The 14230-nt window shown below is 40.3% G+C and overlaps 1 pseudogene; it reads right to left on the bottom strand.

The window, feature by feature from the left end:
• Positions 1 to 304: 304 nt before the first annotated feature.
• LOC126594267 (benzyl alcohol O-benzoyltransferase-like) lies at positions 305 to 12291 on the bottom strand (annotated as a pseudogene).
• Positions 12292 to 14230: the final 1939 nt, after the last annotated feature.

A 14230-nucleotide genomic window follows, 5' to 3' on the forward strand; every position in this document is an offset into this window, starting at 1 on the left:
TGTGCTGAGCAAAAATATTCTCTTTGTTGTTCTACACGTGGATAACATGTGATAAATATAACTGAATGTCACATGGAAAATATAAAAGCTTAAGATAAGAGAGAAATTGGCAACAAATTACAAGCTCAAAGGGTAACGCCACAAATACCTGTCCCTAAAATGAGGGAGAGGGAGCTCTTGATATGACAAGGTCTCGTCCTCCCCTTTACACATTTAATCTGTTAACAAAAAGAATAATTACATTCTGCTTGTCTACGAAAAGTTACCAACGACGTTCTTCAACCTACAAGTCCCACATAAGGAATTCAAGGAACTTTCGAATATATTCATTCCAAAAACATCCCTATTATTAAGGAGGCGTCCATATTACAGTAGAAAAGAAACTAATTAGGGAAAATAAAAGCAAAGAAATACATGCATGTATATGACATTCATATTTTACAGGGCAGACAAAATATATTTAGTAGAGCTATGAACCCTAATCAGTTCTTCATCCGCATTCAACATTGCATCTAGTTCCTTGATAAATCTCTCCATCGCCGCGGCCGGTAAACAAACCGGAACCACAATCCCATCTTCCCCTCTATTGTCTCTAGACGGTATGTAAAAGCTAGCGAGTCCAGTTATTAGGCCGACCCCGCCCTTCGCTGGCCCACCATAAGCCGCTTTTCCCCACCCAAAATCCACCTCTCCGAACCCAGCACGGGTCACATCCGACATAAGGTAAGAATTCACCACCGTGAAGTGGGGCCTACCCTTAATAACCATGAGGTCAGCCAACGACCGCATGTATTCCTCCGTCACATCCGCCTTGGCCTTCCTCACCAGCTCCAACGCGTACCCCAATGGGTTGTTGCATAGCCTCCATGCCGTCGTCACCGCCACCGGGAATGCAAACGTGTTGCCGTAATAACCCACCGGCAACGGAGGGTTGAACTTGGACCGCGCGTTCACAACGGACAACAGGCGCACCTCCTCATTTGGGTCTTTCTGGAGCGCGATGGTACGGCAGCGCCAGAGGCAGGCCGTGAGGACCTCGAACGTGGAGCACGTGCTGAGGTACTGCGGGACAAATCTTCGGATGGCGGACACCTCGGTGGGGCGGAAGAAAAAGGACCTGTGGACCATGCCATCAAGTGGGATTATGGTGCCATTGGTGTCTTCCACTTCTTAGTACTCGCGGTGCGTGCATGTCACGCGGGGTGGGTCACGCGCATTGAGCAGCTCCCGCTGCCACACGGGCTGGACGGTGGGGAAAGTTGCGCCGCGAGCTATCTCTCCTACGGCAGTCATGAATTGGACGAGCCCCGCCGCGTCGCTCATGGTGTGGTTAAGACGGAGGGCGAAGACGAAACCACCGCACTGGAGGCGCGTCACCTGTTTATGAATTACGAAGAACGTTGTTTAGTTGAAGGCTACATTGCAAACAAATTATTGTACAAACAGGACAATAATTGTCCCGAGTTGCCTAACTTTATGTACTATTATTATCATATGAAAAAAGACAATAATGTCACTTGATAGCTGTATAAACATGTGATCACATTAATGTCACTTTTGTGTATTCAAATTCCCATCGATGATAACTTAAATATTAGGGGTGTGATATCCACACACCCCATTTTACTTCTCACACACCTTTTTAATTTTCGGTCGTCGGATCGGATGAATTGAAGAAGATCAACAGACAAAAATTATCAAGGGGTGTGTGAGAAGTAAAATAGGGTGTGTGGATAGCACACCCCTAAATATTATTGTAAGTATGTTTGTTTAGAAAGTCAAGATACTCTTTTGGGGAGGAAAAGGATCCGTTCCGCAATCGTGATCATTAATTGTAAATCGTGTGATCAGTTTTCGTTATGTACTATTTATAGTTAATTTTAAATTTTAAATTTTAAAATAATTTATGACCGCACGATGTACAATGAACGGTCACGATCGCGAGATCTCTAGGATCCTCAAGAAAAGGATCCGGCGAGGATCCTTTTCCTTTAGAGAAAGAGATCATCCTTAGATCTCTTCCACCAAAGCCTAAGAATCAAGTGATCCGGACTTTTGAAGTTTGATCCAACGGCTAAAAACAGGAAGACCTAAAAGTTATAATAATTTTAGCCATTTGATCAAATTTCAACCTGGATCACTTGATCCTTGGGCTTTAGAGGGAGAGATCCAGAGAGGATCTCTTTCCTTCCTTTGGAGCTTACATTAAAGATGCCATGTACTCTTTTGGATCATCTAGTTTACTGTTAGTACCATTGTCGAAAGAAACATATGCATGTGATGAACATTGACACTTCAAATTTCTCCATAGATTTTCATCGTGAATGATAGATTGCAACTTTGAAACTTTCTCAAAAAACCATCAAGATTTTTCAATAATGGATGCATGATAGATGACAACGTTGAAAAAAGAGAGAGATGGATTCTTAAATATTATTCCACTACCACTACAATGAAGAGTAATACTGATATTATTAAGCCCATCTTTAAAGAAATATCAAATTATAATTGGTGGCTGACGTGGCAATTTAAAGTCTTGTGTCAAATTTGCTACTTCTCCAACTGAATTGTCAAATAAAATAGATCTTTAAATGGTTATAATTATTAAAAAAAAATGCTAAGACAAAAATTTTATTAGTTGAAATGTTAGTAGAATAAGGGATCCACTATTAAAATTAATTAAAAATAAATTTGACATTAATTTCAAATTTGACTCCTAATCACAAAGTCTTCAAATCCAGTCAACAAATAATACTTCGGTAGGAAAGACTTTTAATGTCAAATATGCACAGTGGCATTCCACTTAGGATTTTGATATCTCATTTGGAGATGTTTTAAAGTAAAAATTGATTAGCCTAGCGCATCGAAATCGAACCCCATAGAAGAAATTAACAGATGTAAGGTAATGTTGAGCGAATTTTGAATTTTTTTAAGACGACTTTTAAGTTTCAGGAGGGCAAAATAGGATTAAAGTTAAGTTTCAAGGGGCAAAATGGAGCGAACTTTGAGTTTCAGATAGTAAAGTGATAACTTTGAATTACAAAGAGTAAAGTGAAATTAAAATTGAGTTCCAATGAGTGTATTAAAAATAAGCCTAAATATTATTCGAAGTACTTTTTTTTGGACATTTTTAAAGTCAAACTTGCGTAATCATATAAAATAGTCAAATTATTACATTTTAAACAAAATTATTACCTATAAATTTTCGTAAAGTCAAACCTACGTAATCAACTTGTTACGCCAGAAGACAATTAAGTCGATATCTAATGAAAGAACTTCGCTGCTGAAAAAATCAGTAGTAGCCTCTACTGATGACCAATTACAACTGAACATGTGTCTAAGTTATGATTGGTCATCAGTAGAGGTTCACAACTTAGACACATGTTCAGTTATGATTGGTCATCAGCAGAGGCTGCTGCTGATTTTTTCAGCAGCCAAGTCTCATTCGATATCTAATTTGCATGAATCCATTTGTACCTTTTATTGTTTTTGGATAAGAAATATTTACAAACTAACCAACTTGCAGTTAAAAACTGAAAGTGTCAAAATAAGGTAATATAAACATAAGTTTTTTTTTGCTGAAATAATAGGAAAGAGAGTAAATTATTGATTTGGTCCCTTAATTAAAATAGAGTGAAAATTAAGTGTTAAATTTCTTTTTTTGGAAAAATAAATTTTTCAACTCATTAAAATTGTCAATCTATCCTTTAAAGTATATCTTATGCAAGTCTCGTGGATTAAATTAATGAAAAATTAGGTATAATAATTTTATATTTAATAATAAGGATGAATATTGTTGTAAACATTCCTAGTTTAAGTATGATTGTGTAAATCCTAGATAAGATTTTATTCTAGTTATCATTTCCTATTACAACTTGTATTACTTGGAGGAGAAGGAATATATTCTCTCCCTTTACTACTATAAATAAAGGCACAATGTAGGAGGGATAACAACACACACATTCCCCTACAATTCTACAAACACACATCTCTCTCCTCTCTCTCTCTGCCGCCGGCCCTAGTCCCTCTGTCAGATAAAATAGACCACAACACGTTATCAGCACGCTCCTACCGCTGCGCTTAGGAATCTGACGTTGGAGATTTTTTTTCTGCATCAAACCAGTTCATCCATATCATCACGCAATCAGGTTCTTTCCAAACAACGGCTTTTAACTCGATATTTTGCAAGCCCTGATAGCATGAACATTCACCATGATGCATGACCCAACTTTATGTTTTACGTATTTTAGATTCTACGTAAATTGTGTATGCTTCATAATCAAAATTGCTACAATTATGTGAATTTGATATTTGTCATGAATTGAATCCTACATATGTACATGCATTGAAACTATTATTTGCATATGCATCAACGTAAATATGTGATTCATTGAAATCCACATGCATATAATTATATTTGAATTAAAAAAATAATAATTTTTTGCGATTGGGATATGAGTTCTTTCGAACCCGTGACCACCATCCTGCAGATGGGGTATCACACGCAAATCAGAGAGCATTCAGCTCTCCTTGTTCCCAGAAACCCACGGAGCCAAGCCCCAAAAACCCAAAATCCCGACACCCTTCATGGTGTCCCCCGATCATGGAGTGGCCTACAGCCACAACCACGAACCTATTGGTTCTTGCTATAAACGACCTGAAGTCGTCCCATGTCGGTAATTGAACCAAGATTCACCGGAATCTCGTCGGAATTTTTTTGAAAAATTCGATTTCAATTTTTTTTTAGGGTTTTATAGTTGTTGAAACGTTGAGATTTTCTTATCTCCGTGATTGTCCACGACAACCATGACTCACCCCAAGTCCCAACAACCCCGACGCCGTCAAAATTTTCCGGTTTTCTTCTTCGGCATTGCACACCCAGCACGGCTGGGATTTCTTTTGGGTCTTTTTCCCGAACCCTACTCGGGCTCTGTCTCTCGGCCCGTGTAACAAAAGAAAAAAAACAATTTTTTTTGCTGGGCTCGCTTGCAGCGGCCCAGCCCACAAAGAAAACAATTTGTTTTTTTTATTTTCCTGGGCTCGCCTGCAACGGCCCATACCGAAAAAAGAGAAATTTTTTTTAAGGCTGCACACAGCAGCCCATTCCCCTCTCACCCCGTGGGCCTGCAGCCTACACCCGGGGGTCCTCGGCCTATATTTTTAGGCCCCGAGATTTTATTATTTAATTTTTTTTTAAATAATATGGGTTTTTATTTTTTCACCCACACTTTAATTTGGCCCCGAAGACCAAAAATAAATTAATTCACTTATCATTATACAATATTTCTGCATATATTCTTTGCATATTTGTTTGCATATATATTTGTGTTTGCCTGCAGGAATATATGAACCTGAAGTTCATAATTACTTTGAAACCCGAAGTTTCTTATACACATGCCTTGTTTGAAAACCTGAAGTTTTCACTTAAACATATCACCCATGAAAACCCGAAGTTTTTCATGCAAAATTAAACCAATACATGTCTATTAGAACCTGTATGTTCTACTCCTATGTGAATGGATTGATTTTTCTCCATTACACTAACCACATCTTGTCCATCTATTTTGTGATAGGAACATGTCGAACTTGAACAAACTCGACTTCACCGCTTTGGAGGTTTCTGGAAGGAACTACCTCAAGTGGGTTCAAGATGTGAAGCTCCACCTCACTGCAAAGAACTTGCGTCCTGCTATTGAAAAAGCAACAGATAAACCTGTTGGCGAGGCTGAAAAAGCCACTGCTATGATCTTCATCCGAAGACATATCCATGACGCTCTACAAACTGAGTACCTTGCTGAGGAGGATCCACGTGCATTATGGGTCGCTTTGGCTGATCGTTTCGATCACCAAAAGGACATATTCTTGCCTGAAGCAAGACACGACTGGCAGCACTTGCGCTTCCAAGACTTTAAGTCTGTGAATGAATATAATTCTGAAGTTTGTCGAATCCGATCACTTCTCAAGTTTTGCAATGAAACTTTGACTGAAGAGGATCTCCTAGAGAAGACCTACTCGACCTTCTCTGCTTCTAATATTGTCCTGCAGCAACAATATAGAGCTCAGAAGTTCACTAAGTTCTCGGATTTGATCTCTGTTTTACTTCTTGCTGAAAAGCAGAACCAGCTGTTGATGAAGAATCATCAAGCTCGACCTACTGGGGCTACTGCTGTGCCTGAAGCACATTATAGCACTAATCAGCACCCAAAACGCCAAAAGAGGCGTGGTAAGGGCGGCCAAAAGCCATCCCACCAAGGTCAACAGAGCCAAGGCCCATCCAAGGGAGGAAACAAAGCCCAGAAGCGCCCAAACCTCGCTCCCAAGGCCCCGAACTTCAAGAATAAGGGCAAAGCACCTGCCACAATGAATGACGATATGTGTTATCGTTGTGGTTCAAGGACCATTGGTCCCGTATTTGCCGTGCTCCCAAGAAGGTTGTGGATGCATATCATTCTCGTCGTACGAAGTTTGAATCAAACTTCCTGCAAGTGGACGAACCGGAGACTACAAAGATGGAGGTTTCTGATTTTCAGGAGGATACCACTCCTATGGAAGATTAGAATCTTAGACATAGACTTATTTTTCAGTTAAAATAAGACAATTGGGGCCGAATTCCACCTTGTGGCCGAACCCCACCTTGTTTTTTGGTTGATTTTGAACAATTTTCCTTTATGTTTTGGATTATTAGTTGGCGATTTATTTTGGATATTAAGTTTTTTCCTTGAATAAATGAAATTATTTTGAATTGATACTTGTTTTTATAAACTTTTATGCATGTGACCGATTCAAATTAATTTTTCATTCTAGGTATGACTAGTGGGAAAGTTAGTTGTCTGGCAGATAGTGCAACCACGCATACTGTTTTGCGTGAACGCATCTATTTCACTAACTTCGTACCTAAGAATGCACCTCTGACAACCCTCTCAGGCCCATCCAACCTGATCGAAGGATACGGTAAGGCACGTATAATGTTGTCCAATGGTACAATCTTGACCATTGCTGAGGCACTCTATTCTCCACGTTCCGGAAGAACGTTACTAAGTTTCAAGGACATTAGAGATAACAATTACCACGCTGAAACCCACGTAGAAAACGGAGTTGAATTTCTGTGCGTAACTTCCTACGAATATGGCCAGAAGCGTATTCTAGAGAAGATGGAGCGTAACCCGAGTGGTCTGTATACTACGACCATACGCCCCATAGAATGCCACTATGTGGCCGGCCCTACCACAGGGACCGCGCACGAAATTACACTTTGGCATGATCGTTTGGGACATCCTGGACGAATAGCGATGCGCCGTATCCTCAAAACTTCACACGGGCATCCACTAACCCGAAGCTTAGGTTCGATCCATGAAATTGCATGTCAAACATGTTCTATGGGAAAGCTTATTACTAAGCCTTCTTATGACAAGATTCGTTCGAATCCTCCCATTTTTCTACAACGGATTCAGGGGGACATTTGTGGACCGATTCAACCTCCATGCGGACCATTTAGATATTTTATGATTTTGGTTGACGCTTCTACACGTTGGGCACACGTGTGCTTGTTGTCCACAAGGAACGCTGCATTCTCCAAACTGTTGGCTCAGGTTATCAAGCTCAGGGCTCACCACCCTGATTATCCGATCAAATCTATTCGATTGGATAATGCTGGAGAATTCACATCTAAAACTTTTGATGACTATTGCATGTCGGTTGGGGTTGAAGTTGAACATCCTGTACCCCATGTTCACACCCAGAACGGCCTGGCAGAGGCTTTCATTAAGCGTTTACAAATGATTGCTCGATCGTTGGTCATACGTACCAAGCTCCTGATCGCTGCTTGGGGCCATGCAATATTGCACGCAGCAAAGTTGGTCCGCCTGAGGCCTGTTGCGACACAACCATTTAGTGCCCTTCAGTTGGTCACCGGATGCGAACCCGACATATCGCATCTGCGCGTTTTTGGTTGTGCGGTCTATGTGCCGATCTCGCCGCCCTTACGTACAAAAATGGGGCCTCAGCGAAGGATGGGAATCTATGTCGGATATGATTCTCCTTCGATTATTCGTTACTTAGAACCTTTGACAGGCGATCTGTTTACCGCTCGTTTCGCGGATTGTCACTTCTATGAGACAGTCTTCCCGTCGTTAGGGGGAGATAAGAACGTCAACGTTCCTAATGAACGACGCGAATTATCGTGGACGACTCCCACTTTGTCTCATTTAGATCCCCGCACCGCTCAGTCTGAAGCTGAAGTGCAGCGCATATTAGATCTCCAGAGCATAGCTCAGAGCATGCCAGATGCTTTCACCGATCTAGCGCGCGTGACAAGATCACATAGTCCAGCTGCGAATACGCCTGCAAAGATGGATGTACCAAATGTACGACGGACTACCCTCCTGGAAGCCCGGGACGCCAATTCTGGTGATCCACGTACATTAGCGGCTAGCCAATCATCTGCCCCTACACAAAAGCGTGGCAGACCCCTTGGTTCAAAGGATTCACACCCCCGGAAGAGGAAAACCACGGCACAAGGTCCTGAAGAGCCTACCGTAAATCCGACTATCGCTTACTCATTTTACCCAACTCATGAGGAAATTCTAGATTATGGAAGCGTCCTTGAAGAAACGAATCCTCCTCCCGAGAATCGTGAGATTTCGGTCTATTATGCTAGCTTAGATGATGTGTGGCGTAGAAATGAGATGATTGTCGACGATGCATTAGCATTTGCAGTAGCTACTGAGATCATGTTGAGCAATGACATTGAACCGCGTTCCGTTGATGAATGTCGACGTAGAGCTGATTGGTCAAACTGGAAACAAGCAATCCAAGTCGAACTTGATTCACTTGCGAAACGTAAGGTGTTTGGACTTGTAGTTCCTACTCCTCCACATGTGAAGCCCGTTGGCTACAAGTGGGTTTTCGTTCGGAAGCGTAATGAGAAGAACGAAATTGTGCGTTACAAAGCTCGTCTTGTAGCACAAGGTTTCTCACAACGCCCCGGGATTGACTATGACGAAACTTACTCACCCGTTATGGATGTGATTACTTTTCGATACCTTATCAGTTTGGTAGTTTCTGAAAAACTGGATATGCAGCTGATGGACGTAGTAACCGCGTATCTCTATGGGGATCTTGATACGGAAATTTATATGAAAGTTCCCGAAGGACTTACATTGACTGGTTCAAATATTTCCAAACCCCGGAACACGCTCTCAATTCGGCTGAGGCGTTCACTATACGGTTTGAAACAATCCGGAAGAATGTGGTATAACCGTTTAAGTGAGTATTTGACTAGTCAGGGATATGTGAATAACGAACTATGCCCTTGTGTGTTCATTAAGAAGTCACATTCCGGATTTGCGATTGTTGCAGTATATGTCGATGACATGAATCTCATCGGAACTCCTGAAGAGCTCGCGAGAACTGCTTCGCACCTGAAGTCGGAATTTGAGATGAAAGATCTAGGTAAGACTCGATACTGTCTCGGTCTCGAGATAGAGCATTGTTCGGATGGAATCCTAGTACATCAATCGAACTACACCCAGAAGGTGTTGCGCCGTTTTAATGAGGATAAAGCGAAGTCTTCGAGTACTCCTATGGTCGTTCGTACGCTAGATGCAAAGCGAGATCCCTTCCGTCCGAAGGAGGATGATGAAGAGATTTTGGAGCCTGAAGTTCCTTATCTAAGTGCGATAGGCGCTTTATTGTACTTAGCTCAATGCACTAGACCCGACATCTCCTTCGCTGTTAATCTTTTGGCAAGATACAGCAATGCACCAACACGCAGACATTGGACTGGCGTGAAAGACATCTTCCGTTACCTTAAGGGTACTACGGATTTGGGCTTATTCTATCCCTACGAATCCTCGAGTGATGCCGCACCCTATGCTCATCGGGTTGATTCTCGCCTTGTTGGTTATGCCGACGCTGGATACTTATCTGATCCGCACAAGGCGCGTTCTCAAACGGGTTATGTCTTTACCGTTGGAGGCACCGCAATATCTTGGAGGTCAACTAAACAGACCTTAGTTGCCACTTCGTCTAACCATGCTGAAATTCTCGCCTTACATGAAGCAACTCGGGAATGCTTTTGGTTGAGAGCAGTAGTGGGCCATATTCGAAGCTCCTGTGATCTTCATCCCACCGTTAATGCCCCGATGACGATTTTTGAAGACAACGCAGCTTGCATCGAACAGCTCAAGAAGGGTTACATCAAATGAGACAACACCAAGCATATTGCGCCGAAGTTCTTCTTTACACATCAACAACAAGAGCATCAGAAGATTGAAGTCACGCAAATCCGATCACAAGACAATCTGGCCGACCTCTTCACCAAATCACTACCGAAGGCGACGTTTCAGAAGCTTGTTCATGGAATTGGTATGCGTAAACTTTTTGAGTTGTAACTTTGCTATTTCTCTTTGGAATTATGTCAAACTCAGGGGGAGTATCTTCTAGATACTTGCTTGATCTTAATGTACTCTTTTTCCCTACGATTAGGAGCATTTTTCCCACTGGGTTTTTGCTACCTAACTAGGTTTTAACGAGGCACCCACCTTGGGCTGGTCATATCCCTGATGACGTCCTGTAGACGTTTCTTTTGACTTTGCATTTCTCACGCATTTTTCCTTAGACTATGGATTTTGTCCCTACTTGGGTTTTTGCCATAGCCTTAGGGTTTTTTAGTGAGACTTACTACTTATGCAAGTTCCTACCTTATTGAGAATAAGCGTTGTTCCTTGGAATCATTGCCGACGAGTCGACTTCCTCAACTTCTGCATGATGCTGAATCTACCTTGAGTATTTACCCACTCAAGGGGGAGTGTTGTAAACATTCCTAGTTTAAGTATGATTGTGTAAATCCTAGATAAGATTTGATTCTAGTTATCCTTTCCTATTACAACTTGTATTACTTGGAGGAGAAGGAATATCTTCTCTCCCTTTACTACTATAAATAAAGGCACAATGTAGGAGGGATAACAACACACACATTCCCCTACAATTCTACAAACACACATCTCTCTCCTCTCTCTCTCTGCCGCCGGCCCTAGTCCCTCTGTCAGATAAAATAGACCACAACAAATATGACTATTCTTAATGAGTTTACAAATATAATTTTCACTCCATAGTACGGAAACCAAATAACACATTACTCTAAAACCAGAATAAATCGGATCATAGAAAAATAACTTGAACCATAGAAAACTATTAGGGGCATTTAAATTTAATGCATCTTCTAATTTCAATAAATCTACATAATAACTTCTAACGAAAAAATTAATATACTAACATAAATTCATCTGCAGAACATATGACCTAACTCAAATAATACATGAATGTATATTAGCAAGAAACAAAACCTAATTAAAGGGTACAAAAACATAATATACCTACAAGTAATGCATATTAATATGTGATACAGGTTGATTATAAAAATTAAAAGTTAAAATCTACAAATGGGGTTTAGAGTAAGAATAAGAAGAACAAGAAAAACCAAAAAAAAAAAAGACGAAGAAATAATTAAAGATATAACTAGGAAGAAATTTATTTTTATAGTAAATTTTATCATTAAAGAAATTGAACTTATATCAAATTTTTCAAAACTATTATGTTAGTATAAAATATTAGAAGAAAAAAGCTAAATTGTGATGCTCTCCTGAGATGAAAATGATAGTAATGAAACTTTGAGTCCTAAATTTCTATAAAGTATATACGTAATTGTACCTGAATTAGTAAGAGTGGGCAATTAAGAACCCCATCGAAACCAGGAACATTATAAAGAAGCTCTTCCAAGCAAGGAAACGGCGGTTGAAGGTTGTCACCAAAACTGCTCTAGGGTAATGTTAGCATCAGCCTCAATGAACATGATACCCTCAGCTGTGCATTCCACCGCGAGCTTTCGGTTAGGCCCCTCCCTGAGCCTACCAGCAAAAGGGTAGTAAAACACTAGAGTTTGTGCAATTGCCTCTCTAATGACATGTACGGGGTCTTTCCCTTGCATAGAGGGATCGTACTGATAAAGTTGTAGCACGGGGATCTGAAACCGAAGACCTTCTTGGTCATCAATATCAGAAAGTTGTCGAAACTCATAGGGCGTGACTTTTGCTGGCACTACCAGTTCCGGTTGGCGCCTCCGCACTATGAACACCAAAGAACTAGGAGGGGATGCCATGTCCTGAGTAAGAGAGAATTATGATGGTTGTCACACTAGAATCTTGACAGGGTTGTAGTCGTGGGTTGTGTACTATCGTAATTCTGGTGGAGAGTTTATTTATAATGCAATAGAGGGCATTAGGAAATGTGAATGCATGGCCTACACCTTTTTTTTTGTGGACTAGGATTCTCTAACAGTTGGTGTACCGGCTTGAAAAATATCTTTTTAGGAAGATGTAAACATCCATTTCCTACTCAATTTCATGGGACTTTTGATCGGACTGACATGAACCTTTATAATGGACTTGGACTAAAAGAAATAGAGAAAAAGAAAGTGTTCGGACTGAAAACATGTGTCCGGCTTGTTCAAGGCCCAACTCACTGGATTTTAACTGATATCTTGATGGGTATTTCATTTTGTTGCAAATGAACAGTGCAGCCCAAGATTTCAAAAGTGCTTTATGGCGTGGCATAATGGGCGGCAAAGAAGCCCTCTTGTAGCCCAAGTTTTCAAAAGTGCTTTATGATGTGGCATCATGGACGGCAAAGAAACCTTCTTTCACATTAAAGAAGGTAATTCAATCGATTTTTTTATTGAAGACAATTTCTTTCTAATGGCAATTTAGTAGTTACAGTGGAATAAAAGGTCAAGTTGCAAGATGAAAACTCATCCTCTGGCAGCAGTTAAATCAACAACTTGTTCAGAAGGGGAATGAACTAAGAGGAAAAGGCTTACATTGAGGAAAACTAATGAAAAGGGCTTGAAAATTTTGAGTTTTAATGATAAGGACAAAATAAAGGGTAAAGTGAATAGTACAATGATTGACTTTTTAGTGTAAAAATGTGGTTTTTCGTTAAAGTGAATAGTACCGGGTGCTTTTCGTTAAAGTTCCCCTTACATTGGGCGTGAGGGCTTAGCCGGCCAACTTCGACTGGGGTTCCAGCCGTTTTTAAATATTCATTTAAATATATGTTTGTGTATTGAAAAAAGGCACATTTGTAGTCATTGATCATGTACATACTTGATCATTCCACAAAATGAAGGCTTTTCTCTGTAAACGTTAATTGTACATATTGCGTATTTCTTCTTCATACACAACACATGTGGTGCACATACATCATACATATGTATGTATATACATTAATTAAGAAGAAATACTCATAAAAAAATTATACTCGAACAATAACCACACTTGTATTATGTTTTCTTTTAACATTTGCACATAAACGAATATTTCCTACACATTTCTCATTGGGTAGCTGAAAATCAAAACCTAAAAGAACATGAATAATTAATTGAAATCTTTACATGGGGCATATAACATCGCTTATTATTTAACATCATCTTAAATTATACAAAGACTACCATTGGAAGCTAAGTCTCTATTTCTCAAAACAGGCATGTCAACTACCTATCGCTTTTCTCCCCACGTCTTACTCTCGAAAAATTCATTCAGCATTGACTCAATATTCTCCGGACGTAGCTTTATATACTTCCCCGGGTTTTTTCCCTCTTAATCATAGGCTTGCAACACGATGCTTGTCAACGTTGATGCCAGAAATGCAGAAATCATGGATCTTTTTCATAGGAAATGTTCGAAAATAGGAGAAAACATACCCGAAACGTTTGATGAATGATCTGTAAGCAGGCAAGAGGATCAGAGAACCTAAAGTTGAGCTCATGCCCAATGCGGTTTGAGATAATGTCATTGAAAAGCATATTGGCTTTGATAATAACGCTTATCGGGTTAGGAAGAGAGTGATTGAAACAAGCATGGCATCGTTCTTTCCAAATCTCCCAACAGACCACACCAATATAAACCATAATCTTATTCCTTTGAATCTTTGAAGTAGACCCAATATGTGAAACTGATTGGAACCATCTTCCAAGAGTAGTCACTGCTTATAAGTTTGGTCGACAGGATAACAAGGAACCATACCATACATAGCTCACCCAAAGACAAAGAAGAAGAATGTGTTCTGTTGATTCTTCAAACTCCTCACAAAATGGACAGAGAGGGTTTGGGTTGATATGACGTGTGAACAAATTCTTCTTTGTTGGGATCAAAAAATTATTGATCTTCGGCACCAT

Source organism: Malus sylvestris, chromosome 12, assembly GCF_916048215.2.
Source record: "Malus sylvestris chromosome 12, drMalSylv7.2, whole genome shotgun sequence".
Taxonomy (NCBI): Eukaryota; Viridiplantae; Streptophyta; class Magnoliopsida; order Rosales; family Rosaceae; genus Malus; species Malus sylvestris.